This window comes from Phalacrocorax carbo, chromosome 13, assembly GCF_963921805.1.
Source record: "Phalacrocorax carbo chromosome 13, bPhaCar2.1, whole genome shotgun sequence".
NCBI classification, from domain to species: domain Eukaryota; kingdom Metazoa; phylum Chordata; class Aves; order Suliformes; family Phalacrocoracidae; genus Phalacrocorax; species Phalacrocorax carbo.
The window spans coordinates 12,497,294-12,511,150 of NC_087525.1; positions in this window are offsets into that span (position 1 = coordinate 12,497,294).

Genomic DNA, 13,857 nt, shown 5'->3' on the forward strand with positions numbered 1-13,857 from the left:
CTGATAGGGCTGTCCTCTTTGAGATGTAACTGCTCACACACAGGGAACAATTCCTATGCTCAAATACACTCGGGGGTATCACCAGCACAGGGAAACCATTGTAGCACATGAAGGTGTGCTAAACTTTTCATGTGCAGAAGTCCTATCGACTGTAGAGTTAAGCAGTTTTTTGAATATTGTAAATTGATATAGATTATGAAGCTTTACTTCACGATGACAAAGGATCTTTAACACAATCCCAGCCGGCATGGATTTGTGAAAAGCAGGTCCTGCCTGACCAACCTGATCTCCTTTTATGACCTGGGGACCTGCCTGGTAGATGAGGGAAAGGCTGTGGGCATTGCCTGGACTTTAGCAAAGCCTTTGACAGTCTCCCACAGCACCCGCCTAGAGAAGCTGGCGGCTCATGGCTGGATGGCCGAGCCCAGAGAGTTGTGGTGAACGGGGCTAAATCCAGTCGGCGGCCAGTCACAAGTGGTGTTCCCCAAGGCTCAGTTTTGGGGCCAGCCTTGTTCAGTGTCTGTATCAATGATCTGGACAAGGGGATTGAGTGCACCCTCAGTCAGTTTGCAGATGACACCAAGTTGGGCGGGAGTGTTGATCTGCTTGAGGGCAGGAAGGCTCTGCAGAGGGACCTGCACAGGCTGGATCGATAGGCCAAGGTCAATTGTATGATGTTTAAGACAGCCAAGCGCCGGGTCCTGCCCTTGGGTCACACCAACCCCAGGCAGCGCCCCAGGCCTGGGGCAGAGGGGCTGGGAAGTGCCCGGCGGAGAAGGCCCTGGGGGTGCTGGCTGACAGCCGGCTGGGCATGAGCCAGCAGTGCCCGGGTGGCCAAGGAGGCCACCAGCCCCCGGGCTTGTGTCAGCCCTGGTGTGGCCAGCAGGAGCCGGGCAGGGATGGGGCCCCTGTGCTCGGCACTGGGGAGGCCCCACCTCACACACACACACACACTTCCCCCCCCTCAAATATACATGCCTTTAAAAGATCCCTACGTGAGTAGGTCAAAGGCAAGTCCCAGCACACACTGATAAGGCACTGAATTTTGCTTTTATTTCTGACTATTCAAGTTGGATATGGAGGAGGCAGCTAGACAAAAGTAACTCAAGATATATGAGGCATTTGGGAATGAACTGACATGTTTATCAGTAAATCCTGCAGTCTGTGCCAGCTTTTTTTAAAAAAACATCTATATTAATGAACTAAGTAGCAATTTCTTCCATTGTTAACTTCCTCCTTGCAGCTACACAACACCGTTAATAAACATCCCACCTCAAAGTCGCGGTTTGTGGCTTGTCGATACACAGCATGACAGTTACAGCCGCTTTCAGAAATCCTGCAGCATCCCAGAAGGGCTCGAGCCTTTCGGCAGCAACAGCATCACCTCAGGCTGTACACTTGTTAGCTCTACCCGCTGCCAAACGGGGGAAGCAAGGGCACAGAAGATGTCCATAAAAAACAACTGCAGTCTGTTAATCCCAACACAGTGCCATCGCACTCCCGTCACAGGCTGAGGAACCTGAAGCAGCAAGGCTGCAGCTCACCCAGCTACAGCTACAGCTACAGAATCATGAAGACCCTTTCCAGAGCCTGCTACCCATTATTCATGCCACTGTTTTGCTTTGTACCACTGGAATTTCACACATGGAAGTTATTTTTAGTGCCATGTGCAGCATCAAAATATTTCATTGTATGGGTTCACCCATCTCTACAGCCATGGATGAAGCCAGTGAGATTTAATCCAGTAGTTTTTTTTGTGCCCCTCCTATCCTGTTCCCTGAGCCCTAGCTAGGTACTAATGGGAAATAACGCCTATCAGATTTTTATTTCCTCTCTTTTTAGCCTGAACAACATAATAGAATTAACACAGTAAATTATTACAGAAGCACATAGCTTATTATAAAGCTGTTATGGGACACTGAAATTAAGTAGGCTTTGCATCCTCTTTACAAGCTACCTGCAGGAGCAGCAGCAGGGAGTTAGCAACAACTGATACTTGGCCTCTGCTTGGCTTTCTAGGGCAGGTTTCACCAGGTGCCTGGAAGCACAAGGGGCAAGAGCCTCCTTATCTAGGCTGCACTGGAGCCATATCAATTTAAAATTAATTGATATAAAAGCCCAGTTTCCTGAGAGGTTGTTACCTTGGCTCAGAAGCAAACCAAGACAAGCTATGTTTTAATACAGCCTACTACACAAGCACTGATAATTTACACTGCTGTAATTAGAGGCTTCTAATGTTTCTCACCATCTTAAAACAGCAGCTCCTTTTGTGTGGCATACGAGCTTTGGCAGGTAGTTTACAGAGCCTCTAGAATACTGGGGTTTTTTTGAAGCCTAAGAAAAAGCAGAAGAAATCTGTTTATAAGCATGTGGTTGTACTACCTAGAAAATGAAGTGGCCTGAACTCAACTTTAAGTATAAACAGTCCTTATCACATTTACCACATTGATGGCCTGTGAGAAGACCGAAAACTCCACACTATGTTTTTCTTATAAAATAATAATCTTTCAAAATTTTGGGTTGTGAAGAACGCTGTTCTGTGGCTGCCTGGGCTGTCATTTGATAGAGTTTGAACAGCCACAGCATTTGCTGCAGACTTTAAAGTGGATCTGTACTTGGAAAAAAAGATCTTAGGATAGGGGAGTCTACTCATCTGTGATCAAGACTGTGAATGTGCGTACTCTGGGCAGAACATAATGACAAATGCACACTTGTATATAGGAAAAACACATTAGTCAATACTGCTGCATGAGAAAGTCCTCAAATTTACAGCTAGACATTAAATATACAGAGATGTTTGTTTCTTACATGAAGTTATTTCACTGATTTACATCTTGAAGTACAAGCAATAGGTCCTGCCTGCTGCTCTGTCATGTATCCCCTTCACCTACATCACTGTATTGACACTACAAAACACATGGTGGCTTTGCCTGGTGAAGGCATGAGTCACCCCACCACAGCTTTGAACCTCAGCAAATCACACTTACATTTGAGGAGAACAAGATTTGATGCCTGTGCAAGGAGATGCATGCAGACATTTAGGGACCAAACTAGACTTCCCTCCCCCCCGCCCAAAGAAAAATATAATTCATAAACTATTGAAAACAGCAGCAAGTTTTTAGCTATTCTGTTCAAGTCTTTATTAATTCAGTATGAGTTTATGGGTGGGAAAAATCTTCTGCTCTCTTTTGGGTTACGGAGGATCCTCCTGCACTGGGGAGGTCCATCCCCTTCCCGTGCACACTTGTAGTCCTGGCCAGATCCCATGGAGTCTACAGAAGTAGCCAAGGGGAGCTGACAGCACTCCAGCAGCACAGGAGAACTGGGAAATGGTACATTATCAGCATGCCTTGCTATTGCCACTGGGGAAACTTTATGTAAGAGCACCATGGAAATAGCTCAAAGCTCCTGCTTCCAGCCCTAAAAGCAAACATGACATGGTTTCTCTGACATAATCTAAACAGCCATTTCCTTGGCTCAGCAGAGATGGAGACTTTCTGGCCATGGCTCCAAAACACAAGGCACCAGGTACCCCTGTTAATTAACACCTCATTTCCTGCAAATGCAATCCACTTTCTCCACTCAACCTCTGCCAGCATACCTGTACCCTTGACTCCTCCTTAGGACTGGCAACCACCTGCAAGGACAGCTAAAAGCAATTTAGGGTTCCTCATAATCTGAATTCAGGGGATCATTCCTCTTACATTCAAACAATGACATTTAATTCTCACTAGATTATGCGGTGCATGTCTGAATTGTGGGCTACTGAACTGTCCAAAAATGGGAAATAAATCCATTTCATCTTTTTCTCCCTGTGCTTAAAATAATGCTCAGTTCACCAGCCAAGAGTCATTGTTGTGATGGGTTACACAGAGATAAGAATAGATTCACGTATAGAGTGGGTACCAATATTTGATCTACATATAACAAAGTCCTTAAAGACACATGAACAGAAAGGATACCTTCAACATGTAATATACATGCCATGCAAACAGTAAAAGCAGCTGTTGATATGTATTTCTCGATACCATCTCAGTCTTACCCTGAAAGTAAATTAAATTAGACTTCAGACACTTGGAAGAAATGAATTTTCTTTTCTAACTGCATTCAAAAGATTTTTGACATGCTTTCAAACCTGATTTAACACAAATGTAATAGTTCAGTTTAACAATATCAAGACAATTTCCTTGTATTTAGGCAACAGTGTCATAAAGAAGAACAGCTCAAAATATGAAAAAAGTATAGAAGAGAATTAGCTAGTCAATAAAGTTTATTATTTGTGTTTATAAGGTTTTCAGTGTGGCAGACTGCTTCATTTCTGTGCTGTGTTTCATTCTCCTGCCTTTCTTCTCAACCAAAGACAGAGAAAGACACAAAATAAATACATAAATACAGTGCACCTGTCAGAGACTTTTTAAAAAAAGAAAATTGCTGGAGTATTCTTGTCTTTAAACAGACAACATGTACCACAGCTGGAAGACTCATAAAGAAAATAAACATGAAGTGACATGTAAAGAAACTCAACAAATATCTTCCATCTCCAAGTGCTCTGAAGCCCGACTTCTGCAAACGCAGCTTTGATACCTTCGCAGTTGTTGTCTTCCCTGATAACTGTGTTTGACAGAAATTCCTTTAGAAGTCAAAAACCAACCTATTACTAAGCACATTCACTACAAGGAGCTTTTACCAAGCTATTAATTTTTCTTGCATATTCTTACCTAAGTGCCTCTCTGTAAATTGGTGCAAGTGTTTGGAGCCCAGCTTTTGTTGTGCAGTTCAATCCCCCCATCCCCACCTGCTGCAGAAGGGGGATTCTGCATCCCCACTCCAATTCCCTTCAGTTTTAAGTATTCAGTGAACAAACATCATCCTCCCCAACCCTCTGCTGTCAAATGCTAGCTTTATCATCACTCACCCAGAGTAGTGCTTTAATTCACCTCCCAGGGGAATACTTACAGACAACTGTCAGTGCAAGTGGCACCTGGAGCTTATTTTTGTTTAGCTGTCTTCTCCATAAAAATCTTGAGTCTCTACATTCATTATCATCTGGAAAGAAGTCATGGCCACCCATCATTAAAGATAAGCTCTAGGAAAGCTTCAAAGACAAACTTTCCTGGCTTCTCTTTTCCCTTGCTGTATGGCCTCTTCCAATGGAATTTCACAGAGGTTAATTTATTCTGCTTCTGGATGCTCTGCCTACTGTTTCTTTGATTCTCTGCAACAAATTTGCAGTCATAAAGTGTTCGAAATTGGCCTCTAGCCAGAATCTGACAAGGTTTCCCCAAGTGATTTTTCCTCTCCATTTAGTTGATGCATACCAAATACCACTGTTTGTATACATACACACAAAAAAAAAAATCAGAAAAATATTAGCCCTGAGAGGCACCAGTACACCTTTTTTTTAAGCAAGCCATTAGAATAAACGTAACACCACTCCACATATTGAAGTTGAATTGCACGGAGGGAGCTGGGCACGCAAGGCATGCGTCAGTGTCCAAGTCAAGGGACTAGCTTCTGATGACCCCCTGCTCTACGATGCCGATTCACAGGTTTGGAAGCCACTAAGGCCAGCTGTGTTTGCTGTCAAGGACAGACATGTTTATGATCCTCTGGGGTACAGAAGCAAGCTGCCACTCCACCAAAAGCATATGCTGGCAGAGGTGCCTTGCGCAGGAAGAACCCCAAGTTCCCACATTACTTTTTACGCCCCAACTCAGCCGGCCACAGTTTAATCATGAATTTCACGTGAACAACAGTACTGGTCTTCAAGATGAGATATAAAATGGAATTTTCCCCCTTCTTAAATTAATGCTTTCTCTTATTTCTACAGAATCCATGAAATGTAAGTGCATTCCTTTCCATGGCGTGCATAAGTGAAGCCAGCAGCTCTTCAAAGTATTCATAATGGTTTAACAGAAATCCTTGTTGGGAAATGCCTTAGGATGTAGGCCCTTGCGGCGAGCGAGGGCTTACACTGTGTTGTATCACAGTGTTTTGTTCAGCAGTCGGTCGGACCGGCGCGGCAGGGTCAGTGCCCTTTAACATTGGGCGAAGAACTTCCAGGTCATCATTAGTGATTCCGGCTACTGGCCGTAGCCATTGTAGGTCTCCTAACAGCCGTTGAGCATCATTAAGGGTTTTGATTGCTGTGTGTAACGTAAGCTTCTGTGGACTTACTTGAGAGTCACTGATGTGCCACCCGAGGTATTTCCATACTGGTGAACGTTGAACCTTCTCTGCTGCTATTACTAGGCTGTGTAGCTGGAGCTGTTGCTGTAAATACAATTCTTGCTGTGCTGAGAAAGGTTGTTCTTGCGCAAACAAAATGTCATCCACGTAATGGTAAATTACAGCGTCCGGCCATTGCTGCCTCACGTCTTTTAACGCAGCATCTACAAAAAGTTGACACAGAGTAGGGCTATTCTTCATGCCTTGTGGCAATACTGTCCATTCGAAGCGTAAGTCAGGACCTTCTCTGTTGATTGCTGGTAATGTAAATGCAAATCGCTGGGTATCCTGAGGATGCAGCTTTATAGTAAAAAAGCAATCCTTTAAGTCGATAATCAGTAAATGCCAACCAGTTGGTAACATGGCTGGATTTGGAAGGCCAGGCTGCAAAGCTCCCATCGCTTGCATTTGTTGATTTACTGCCCGTAGATCATGTAACAGCCTGTATTTCCCTGACTTTTTTTTGATAACAAAAATAGGGGTGTTCCAGGGGCTTGTCGAAGGTCGGAGATGTCCTTGGTCTAATTGTTCTTTTATTAATATGTGGGCTTGTGGTAGACTTTCCCGTTTGAGCAGCCACTGCCCGACCCATACTGGCTCTTCTGTGAGCCATGTCAGTGGGATTGGGAAAGTCCATGTGGCAGTGACCGCACCCGAAAAGGGGTGCCAGCTGATGCAGGGGAGTCAGTGGTAAGTATCACGCCCAATTGATCCAGCACATCTCGCCCAATCAAAGCATGGACTCCTGCTGGCAACGGCATGACTGTGACATATAAGGAGGCGACTCGGCCGTCGATAGTTATCTTAACTCGTTGTTGGCTGCGTTGAACTGGTGCTGTGCCTCCTACCCCTTCTACTCCATCGACCGCATTCCTTAGTGGCCATTGAGGAGGCCACTGGTTTCATGCAACAATGGTGATGTCAGCTCCTGTGTCTAGCAAGGCAGAAAGCCTTTGGCTCTCATTACCATGGGTAATCACTACACTGGCGAGGGGTCTTTCATTCAGAGATAGAGTCAGGAAAGCAAGCCCCCCAGTGGATCCAAAGCCTTCTGTTCCTCTAGCGCTGGTATCATCTGATACTAGCGGCTGTGCCAGCTGTTGTATCGGTACAAGTTGTGCAAGTCTGCTGCCTTTTGGTATACATATGGGGGGAAAGGCAGTCTGTGCCATGATACAAATTTCTCCTTCATAATCACAGTCTATAACTCCAGGCAGAACAAACAATCCTTGCAAGCTGCTTGATGACCGTCCAAATAATAATGCTCCACATGCTTGCCCATTGATTATCAATGGGCCCTTTATTCCTGTCCTGATCTCTGTGGACTAGCATCTATCAAAGTGACATCTACTGCTGTTGCCAAGTCCAAGCCGAGGCTCCCTCGGGTGGCGGGTCGCAAATTGGAGGCTGGCCGGAGTTGCTCGGCATGACTGGTGGCGTGGTGACGGGGTGCGGATAAGTCACTGGAGCCGCTATTGGTGTCTGCGCGCTGCGACCCCGGGCGCTCAGCTGCCCGTTTCCCGAGCACCGGCAGGCAGCTGTGTTGTGGCTGTGAGCTTGGCAGTGTTTGCACCATAAGTTAACTTCGCTGCACTGTCTCTTTATGTGTCCTGCTTTTCCGCAGCAGAAGCATCGAAAATTAGCTGGCCCTCTTTGGTTACTGTTAGGGTTTTTAGCTGAACCCAATGGTGCGAGAGCGGCACAAACTTGTTGCTGAACCTGTACCATTCCTCAATACAGGTACAGGAAGCCCAGCTTCCCTCAATGCTTCAACTAACATAGCTTGAGGGCTGGTAGGTACTCGACTCATGCGTTCAAGCATCACCTCAATGCCTGCGTCTACGGGAAGTGTAATTAAAATACTTTTAGTAGCATGGTTGGAGTTTTCCATAATACATTGACGCAGCAATGGGCCCTTCATAAAATCAGGTAAGTCGGCACGATTTAACGCTTCTGTAACTCGATCTACAAATGTGGAAAAAGGCTCTTCCCTCCCCTGTTTAATCGACATGTAAGAAGGGGTGACTGGTGCTGTTTTGACACATTGTAAGGCGTCCCTCACTAGCTTCATTGATTCTCTTAATACATCAGGGCCTGTTTGCATTTGCTTGTCTATGGACGAGAAGGGTCCCATTCCCATAAGTTGTTCTACTGTTACTCCTGCTAGTGGATCGTTTTGCTGGCGCTGGGTGTTTGCCGATCTATCACATAGGGTGTGCCAGTGAGCCTGCCATAAAAGCTGCTGTGACTGTTTCAATATGAACTTCATAATGTTTTTTATATCCTCGGGACAAAGCAGCCCGCTTCCCCAAATGTAATTTAGCATCTGTCTGGTCGGTTCACTGTGTACACCCGATTCGCTGACAGTACTTCTCAGCTGGTTCAAGATTTTCCAATCAAGAGGATTATGGTGTGCTAATAAATTTTGATTGTTAGCAGGGTCCGGTTGATAGATGACAGGAAAAGCTTGAGCTAGCAAATCGGCGGTCTCTAGGTCCCCATTTTGTAATGCCTCTAACCCTATTTTCCGCCAGTCAACTTGGCTGCGCACAATAGGTACAGAACGGTGACTAGACAGCGTGCTCGGCTTATCTTCCTCCACCGGAGAGACTACATCACATGAATTTTCAATATCTTCACCTCCCTTTCCCAAGCTCATTCCTTCTCCGCTAGTTTCTACAGATGTAGATCTACCAGGAGGGGGAGGAGGAGGAATAAGGGGCTTTCGAGGTACAACAACTGGGATCCCCGAGAAGGGAGGTGAGATATTGTCTAAGCCAATTCCAATCTTTCCAGCATTGGGGTCACAGTTGTCTAGCCGATCAGAGGCGGCTGTTGCTAATCTTTTTTCAGTTTTATATTTTTTTCATGCAGTTAATCACTTCCCGCCAAGGTTTCATTAGCTTTTTTGCTGTCTTATCGTCATCTATCACCAAGTCCCACAAACAATCACCATAGGCTCTCCACTCCTCTACTTCAAAAATCGACTCCGGTTCTTTAAAAAACCCTTTCGCTTTGCCCACTGCAACTAGCCCTGACAAGTCTTTTAACTGACTTACTCCCCGCTTTTCTAAAAAGTGCTTTAATAATTCAAAAGCTACCCCAACCTCCATCGCCTGATGTGAGGATAATCAGCGTCATTTGTACGGCTCTCGCTCCCGGGTTAGCTTCAACTGCGGAAAGCGGATCCCCTCTTGAATTCCGAGGTTGGGTCCAGGCCAGAGGGTTGGAAAGTATCAGGAATGATGTATAAAACGACTCCTCTTTTGCCCCCTGGCTGCCGTCTGCCAGCGCGTCTCCGTCTCTCACTGCCGTATCAGAGATAGTCCTTTTCGGGTCCCTGTTCGGGCGCCATTTGCGGCGAGCGAGGAAAGCAAGCAGACAACTCAACATGAGTGATAAAGCAAGCTTCAGCTTTATTTTAAGTTGCAGCGCTTTTATATGTTCTTGTAAACAAGCTTCAAGGTCACGGGTTGCGATACCTCCTTAACAAACAGTCTAGTTCTGCCCTTCGTGCCAAATTTACTCTCAAGGTCGACGTGTCCTTCGCCTTTCTTCCTCTTCTTGGTAACTTGCAGATTCTCTGTATTTTGCCATCAGCGGGTCTGACGCCGGGTCTGTAGTCAGGCAGATTCTCTGTATTTTTCTATCGCATACCCATAATCCTCCAGCCCGCTTTCTATCTCAAACAGCTTATCGCGGGACCCACATGTTGCTTCAATCCTATAGTTTCCCACAGGCCCTCAGTTGCAGCCAGTGTTTCCTGAGAAAGCACAGAGGGGAAAACTCTAAAGAACCGAGATGTTATTAATTCTTAAAAATGACATTCCCCCTATAACTGTAACTTTCCATAGCGATTAGAAAGCAATAGAAAACTCTAACTCGAATAGGTCTGTCTCACTGCTTGAAATTTGCAGTTCTGTGGAATATACTGCTACATCCCTTTTTTGTTAAAATTACTGAAGACAGATGGAGGTGCATTAAAGTCCGCAGTTCTGCATTAGATAGAAAAATCAAATCGAGCTAGCTTTGCCTAAGAGACCATCTGAGTACTGCTGCAATTCATCCTTTCCTTTACATGTTTTAGTCTTAGATACAGGGAATCGTTCAGACTATGCTACTCTGATTGCAAATAAGAGTTTAAGCAGTACGTTTCACATACTCTGACACATGTAACCTTTGGTTGTCTTGAGCAGCTTCTCTCAAAATATAGTTTTTAACTCTGCTTTATATCAAGAACTATGCAAACAGCTAAAGGGGGTACCTGCACTGCATGGTGGACTGGCTGGATTCAGGACTGTTCCTGTCATTTGCCTTGTTCTGATAACAGTGATTTTTCTTTCACTTGAAGTGATATGTGCTATTCTTTTTGAACCAGCAAACTCAAACTTATTTTCCACTTCTATAATGATTTATGCCAGTGCCCATTGCCCTTCAAGCTCTTAAAGCTTGAGTCTAAAAACTGGCTGGTCCAGCCAGTTCCCCACCCACAGCTGAAATAAGCCAGGGCAAATAGAGCAGAGCACAACTGGGCACCCTGGGATAGCTGTAGCTGTGTTAGGGTACGCTACATCAAATATATCCTTGTGTAGTGGATTGCAAACCGGGTAAGAATTGGTACAGGAATACACAGCCACAAAGTCAGCTAAACACGGGAAAGCTGAGATCAAGCACAACTTCCATCAGTGAGCTGGCAAGGTGACCACGAGCCTCTTCACCACTGGAAAACGAACATCCCTTCAATCTCAAGTTTGCTGCTGTGTGGAAGCTTGCCAGTATTTAACACCGATCACCACTTTTTAACCTTCTATATTTAATTTGCTATTCATTCTCCCCGTCAAAGAATACACAATTAATTTGTCCTTGTATTTCCAGAATAGAACAGCATAGACTCACATTTAAGAAGCTGATGCCCAACAGCCAAACAGTAGTGAAGAAATCTGTTCTTGAATTTAGTCTAGTTTTCTCACATTTCACTGATGACTGAAACCAATATGTACAAATATTTAGAGAGGACTTATCTTTTTTAAACAGATCAATTAATCCGTTCCTCATTCCTTTTGTTTTCTTCAGCTGACAGTCCAAAGGAAAAACACTGACCAAAACATGTATCATGACACTATTACAACCACAGCAGAAGAAAATTTATACTCCCAATTTTTCAGCTTGAATTCTGAATCCAGCCAACAGTATGTGAGATTAAACACAAACTACTCACTTTTCCTGGACCTTTCTTAAAAGCAATGCTATCAAATCCGAGTTAAATTTTTGTTAGCAACCATAGAAAGTAGCTGCATAAATGGCAGCTTAAGCATGAAGAGTAAGTCTGAATTGCAAATCGTCCATAAGCACAGGAAAATTTGAAAGCAAAATAGAATACGGTAAGATTTAATTAAGAATAAATTAAAAACTTCACAACCACTCTTAATACCACTCTTTCCTACCACTTTCAGCAGGAAAAAAGTAGTAACTGTCACCTGCCAAACTGCTGAAATAGCCTAACTACTGTAGAAAATATATTGAGGATTTTTATATATATATATAAACTTTTCTGTGCATGTTCTTTACTTCCCCCCTCCCCATCCCTTTCCCCTGCCCCCACTACGGTTTTACCTCCCTTGCTATCCGAGATCTCATGCAATATTCCCAGCAGGCACTAAGTGCAACCCTGTGGCTGGAGAGCTCCCCAAGAGGAGCGCTGGGGGCAGCAGGAGCTTCAGCTGTGGAAATTGAAGCTGTAGATCTCCAGCAGTTTCAGTACCTTCATCAGTCTTTCTCTGCAGACCTCCCCTGCAGTCTGAGGCGTAACTTGTACGCACAGACCCGAGCTGCAGTATTTCACTGTGTGCTGTCTCCTCACAGTCTTATTGAAAGTCTGGTTTTTCTAGAAAGCTAATGACAGTTAGTATTTCTTCTTGGGAAAAGTAACATTTTCATTGGGTTTTGGCTGCTCCAAATGTTTAAAGGGAAAGAGTAGGGACATAAACAGCTCAAGTACGTCAAAATTGGATGCTAAAAGTACATCTGATGGAAAAAACCTCCTTGGCACTAAAATATGCATAAGCTTTGAAAAAGTCAGCTCCTCTGGGGCCATGCAGGGGCTCCATTCCCTGGGTAGTGACTAGCAGGTGATTTGTAAGAGTCTGATTAAACAGCTCATTAGCACCAGCTAAATTTCTATTAACTACTGAGGGATGAACTGGAAACTTTGATTACTGTTAGAATAAGTAACCCTAAGCTTGCCCTGGTTTTCAGAAGAATTATGTCAATTGGACACAACAGCTTTTTCTTTGTTGTTTAGATCATTAAATAGATGATCCTTCAGCAGCACTACTCAGCTATTTCCTACTGACTGCAAAGGAGACAGTCATATTCATATCCTTTCAAGCTATTATGATGTAAGCATTTGGTCCTTCTCAACTTCCAGTCTCCATAGGGAAGTATATGTAGTATACAGCATAATATTTCCAATATATAACATCACTGGTGAGCCATGAGAATGCTTAGAAAGCACACAGCTATGATTCTCTTCATTTTTGTTATCCCTAACATTCCCTAAAGCTGCTTTAGGGTAAAGAACCTTGATTTCACATTCAGTATGCCTGCTTTTAGTAAGTACTACACACCAGACACCCCGAGACACAAAAATTTATTTCTTGGAATTTCATTTTGTCATACTGTGATCGTGGAAAGTTTGTGGAAGATGCTGCTCAGACTCATGGTTAGTCATTAATCATTAAATGGCTAATAAATTGATCAACCTTGAACTGGTTGAAGAGTAGTAACCATATTAAAAGGTAAAGTAGAACTACTTTATTTCTGAACTGGAACTCCCGCAGGGGGCATGAAAAATACAAATTCCAAGTACATTAATTTGGAATAACTTTTGTTTGGTATCCATAGAAATACGCTTCTAAAATACACATGTATATATCATTACGATTTAGCTCATGTGTTCTCTAAAGTCTGCAAAACCCATACTTTAAATGATTCTCTTCAAAAGCCCCAAGGCGTGCATTGCCTGTGACACTGCCCGGAGTTTGTGCATGGTTACGCCAGAGAGTACGCGAGCCTCGAAGGCTGGTGCAAGCCAGGCGGTAAAAGCGTCCGCCCTGGCAGGACGAGCTCCCCAAGGCACAGCCAGGCGGTGGGGAGCGCTCTCAGTGCTGACCTGTAATAAACCCCTCACGCCTGCCAGGACACTAGCTCTGATCTGCTGGCCAGAGAACTGTTTTATGTCCTTTCCTTTGAGAATAAAATGAAGGTAGATGGTTTATTAGCACATACAGGGGTGACCTTTCACAAGGCAAACAGCTTCCATATTATCCGCTGCATTGCCCTACTGGCTGCCATGGATTTCTGTTTGTGCCACCCCATTTCATGACCCTTGATACTTGCCACTATTGGGCACATTTGTTTCTGTATTCCTGCGTTTGCAAATACTTTCCTTGGGTTTTATGGACTTTGTCTTAGACACATACACCCAGTTCCTACTCTCCAAACTTATTTACCACCTTTAGGAGCTCGCGCGTGGTCTGAAAACAGTGAAAAAGATCAAGCACATCACCCCTGAGAAAGAGGTGAGGATGGGAGGAAAAAGGAGGTCTAGGCTAACCAGAAAATCTAATT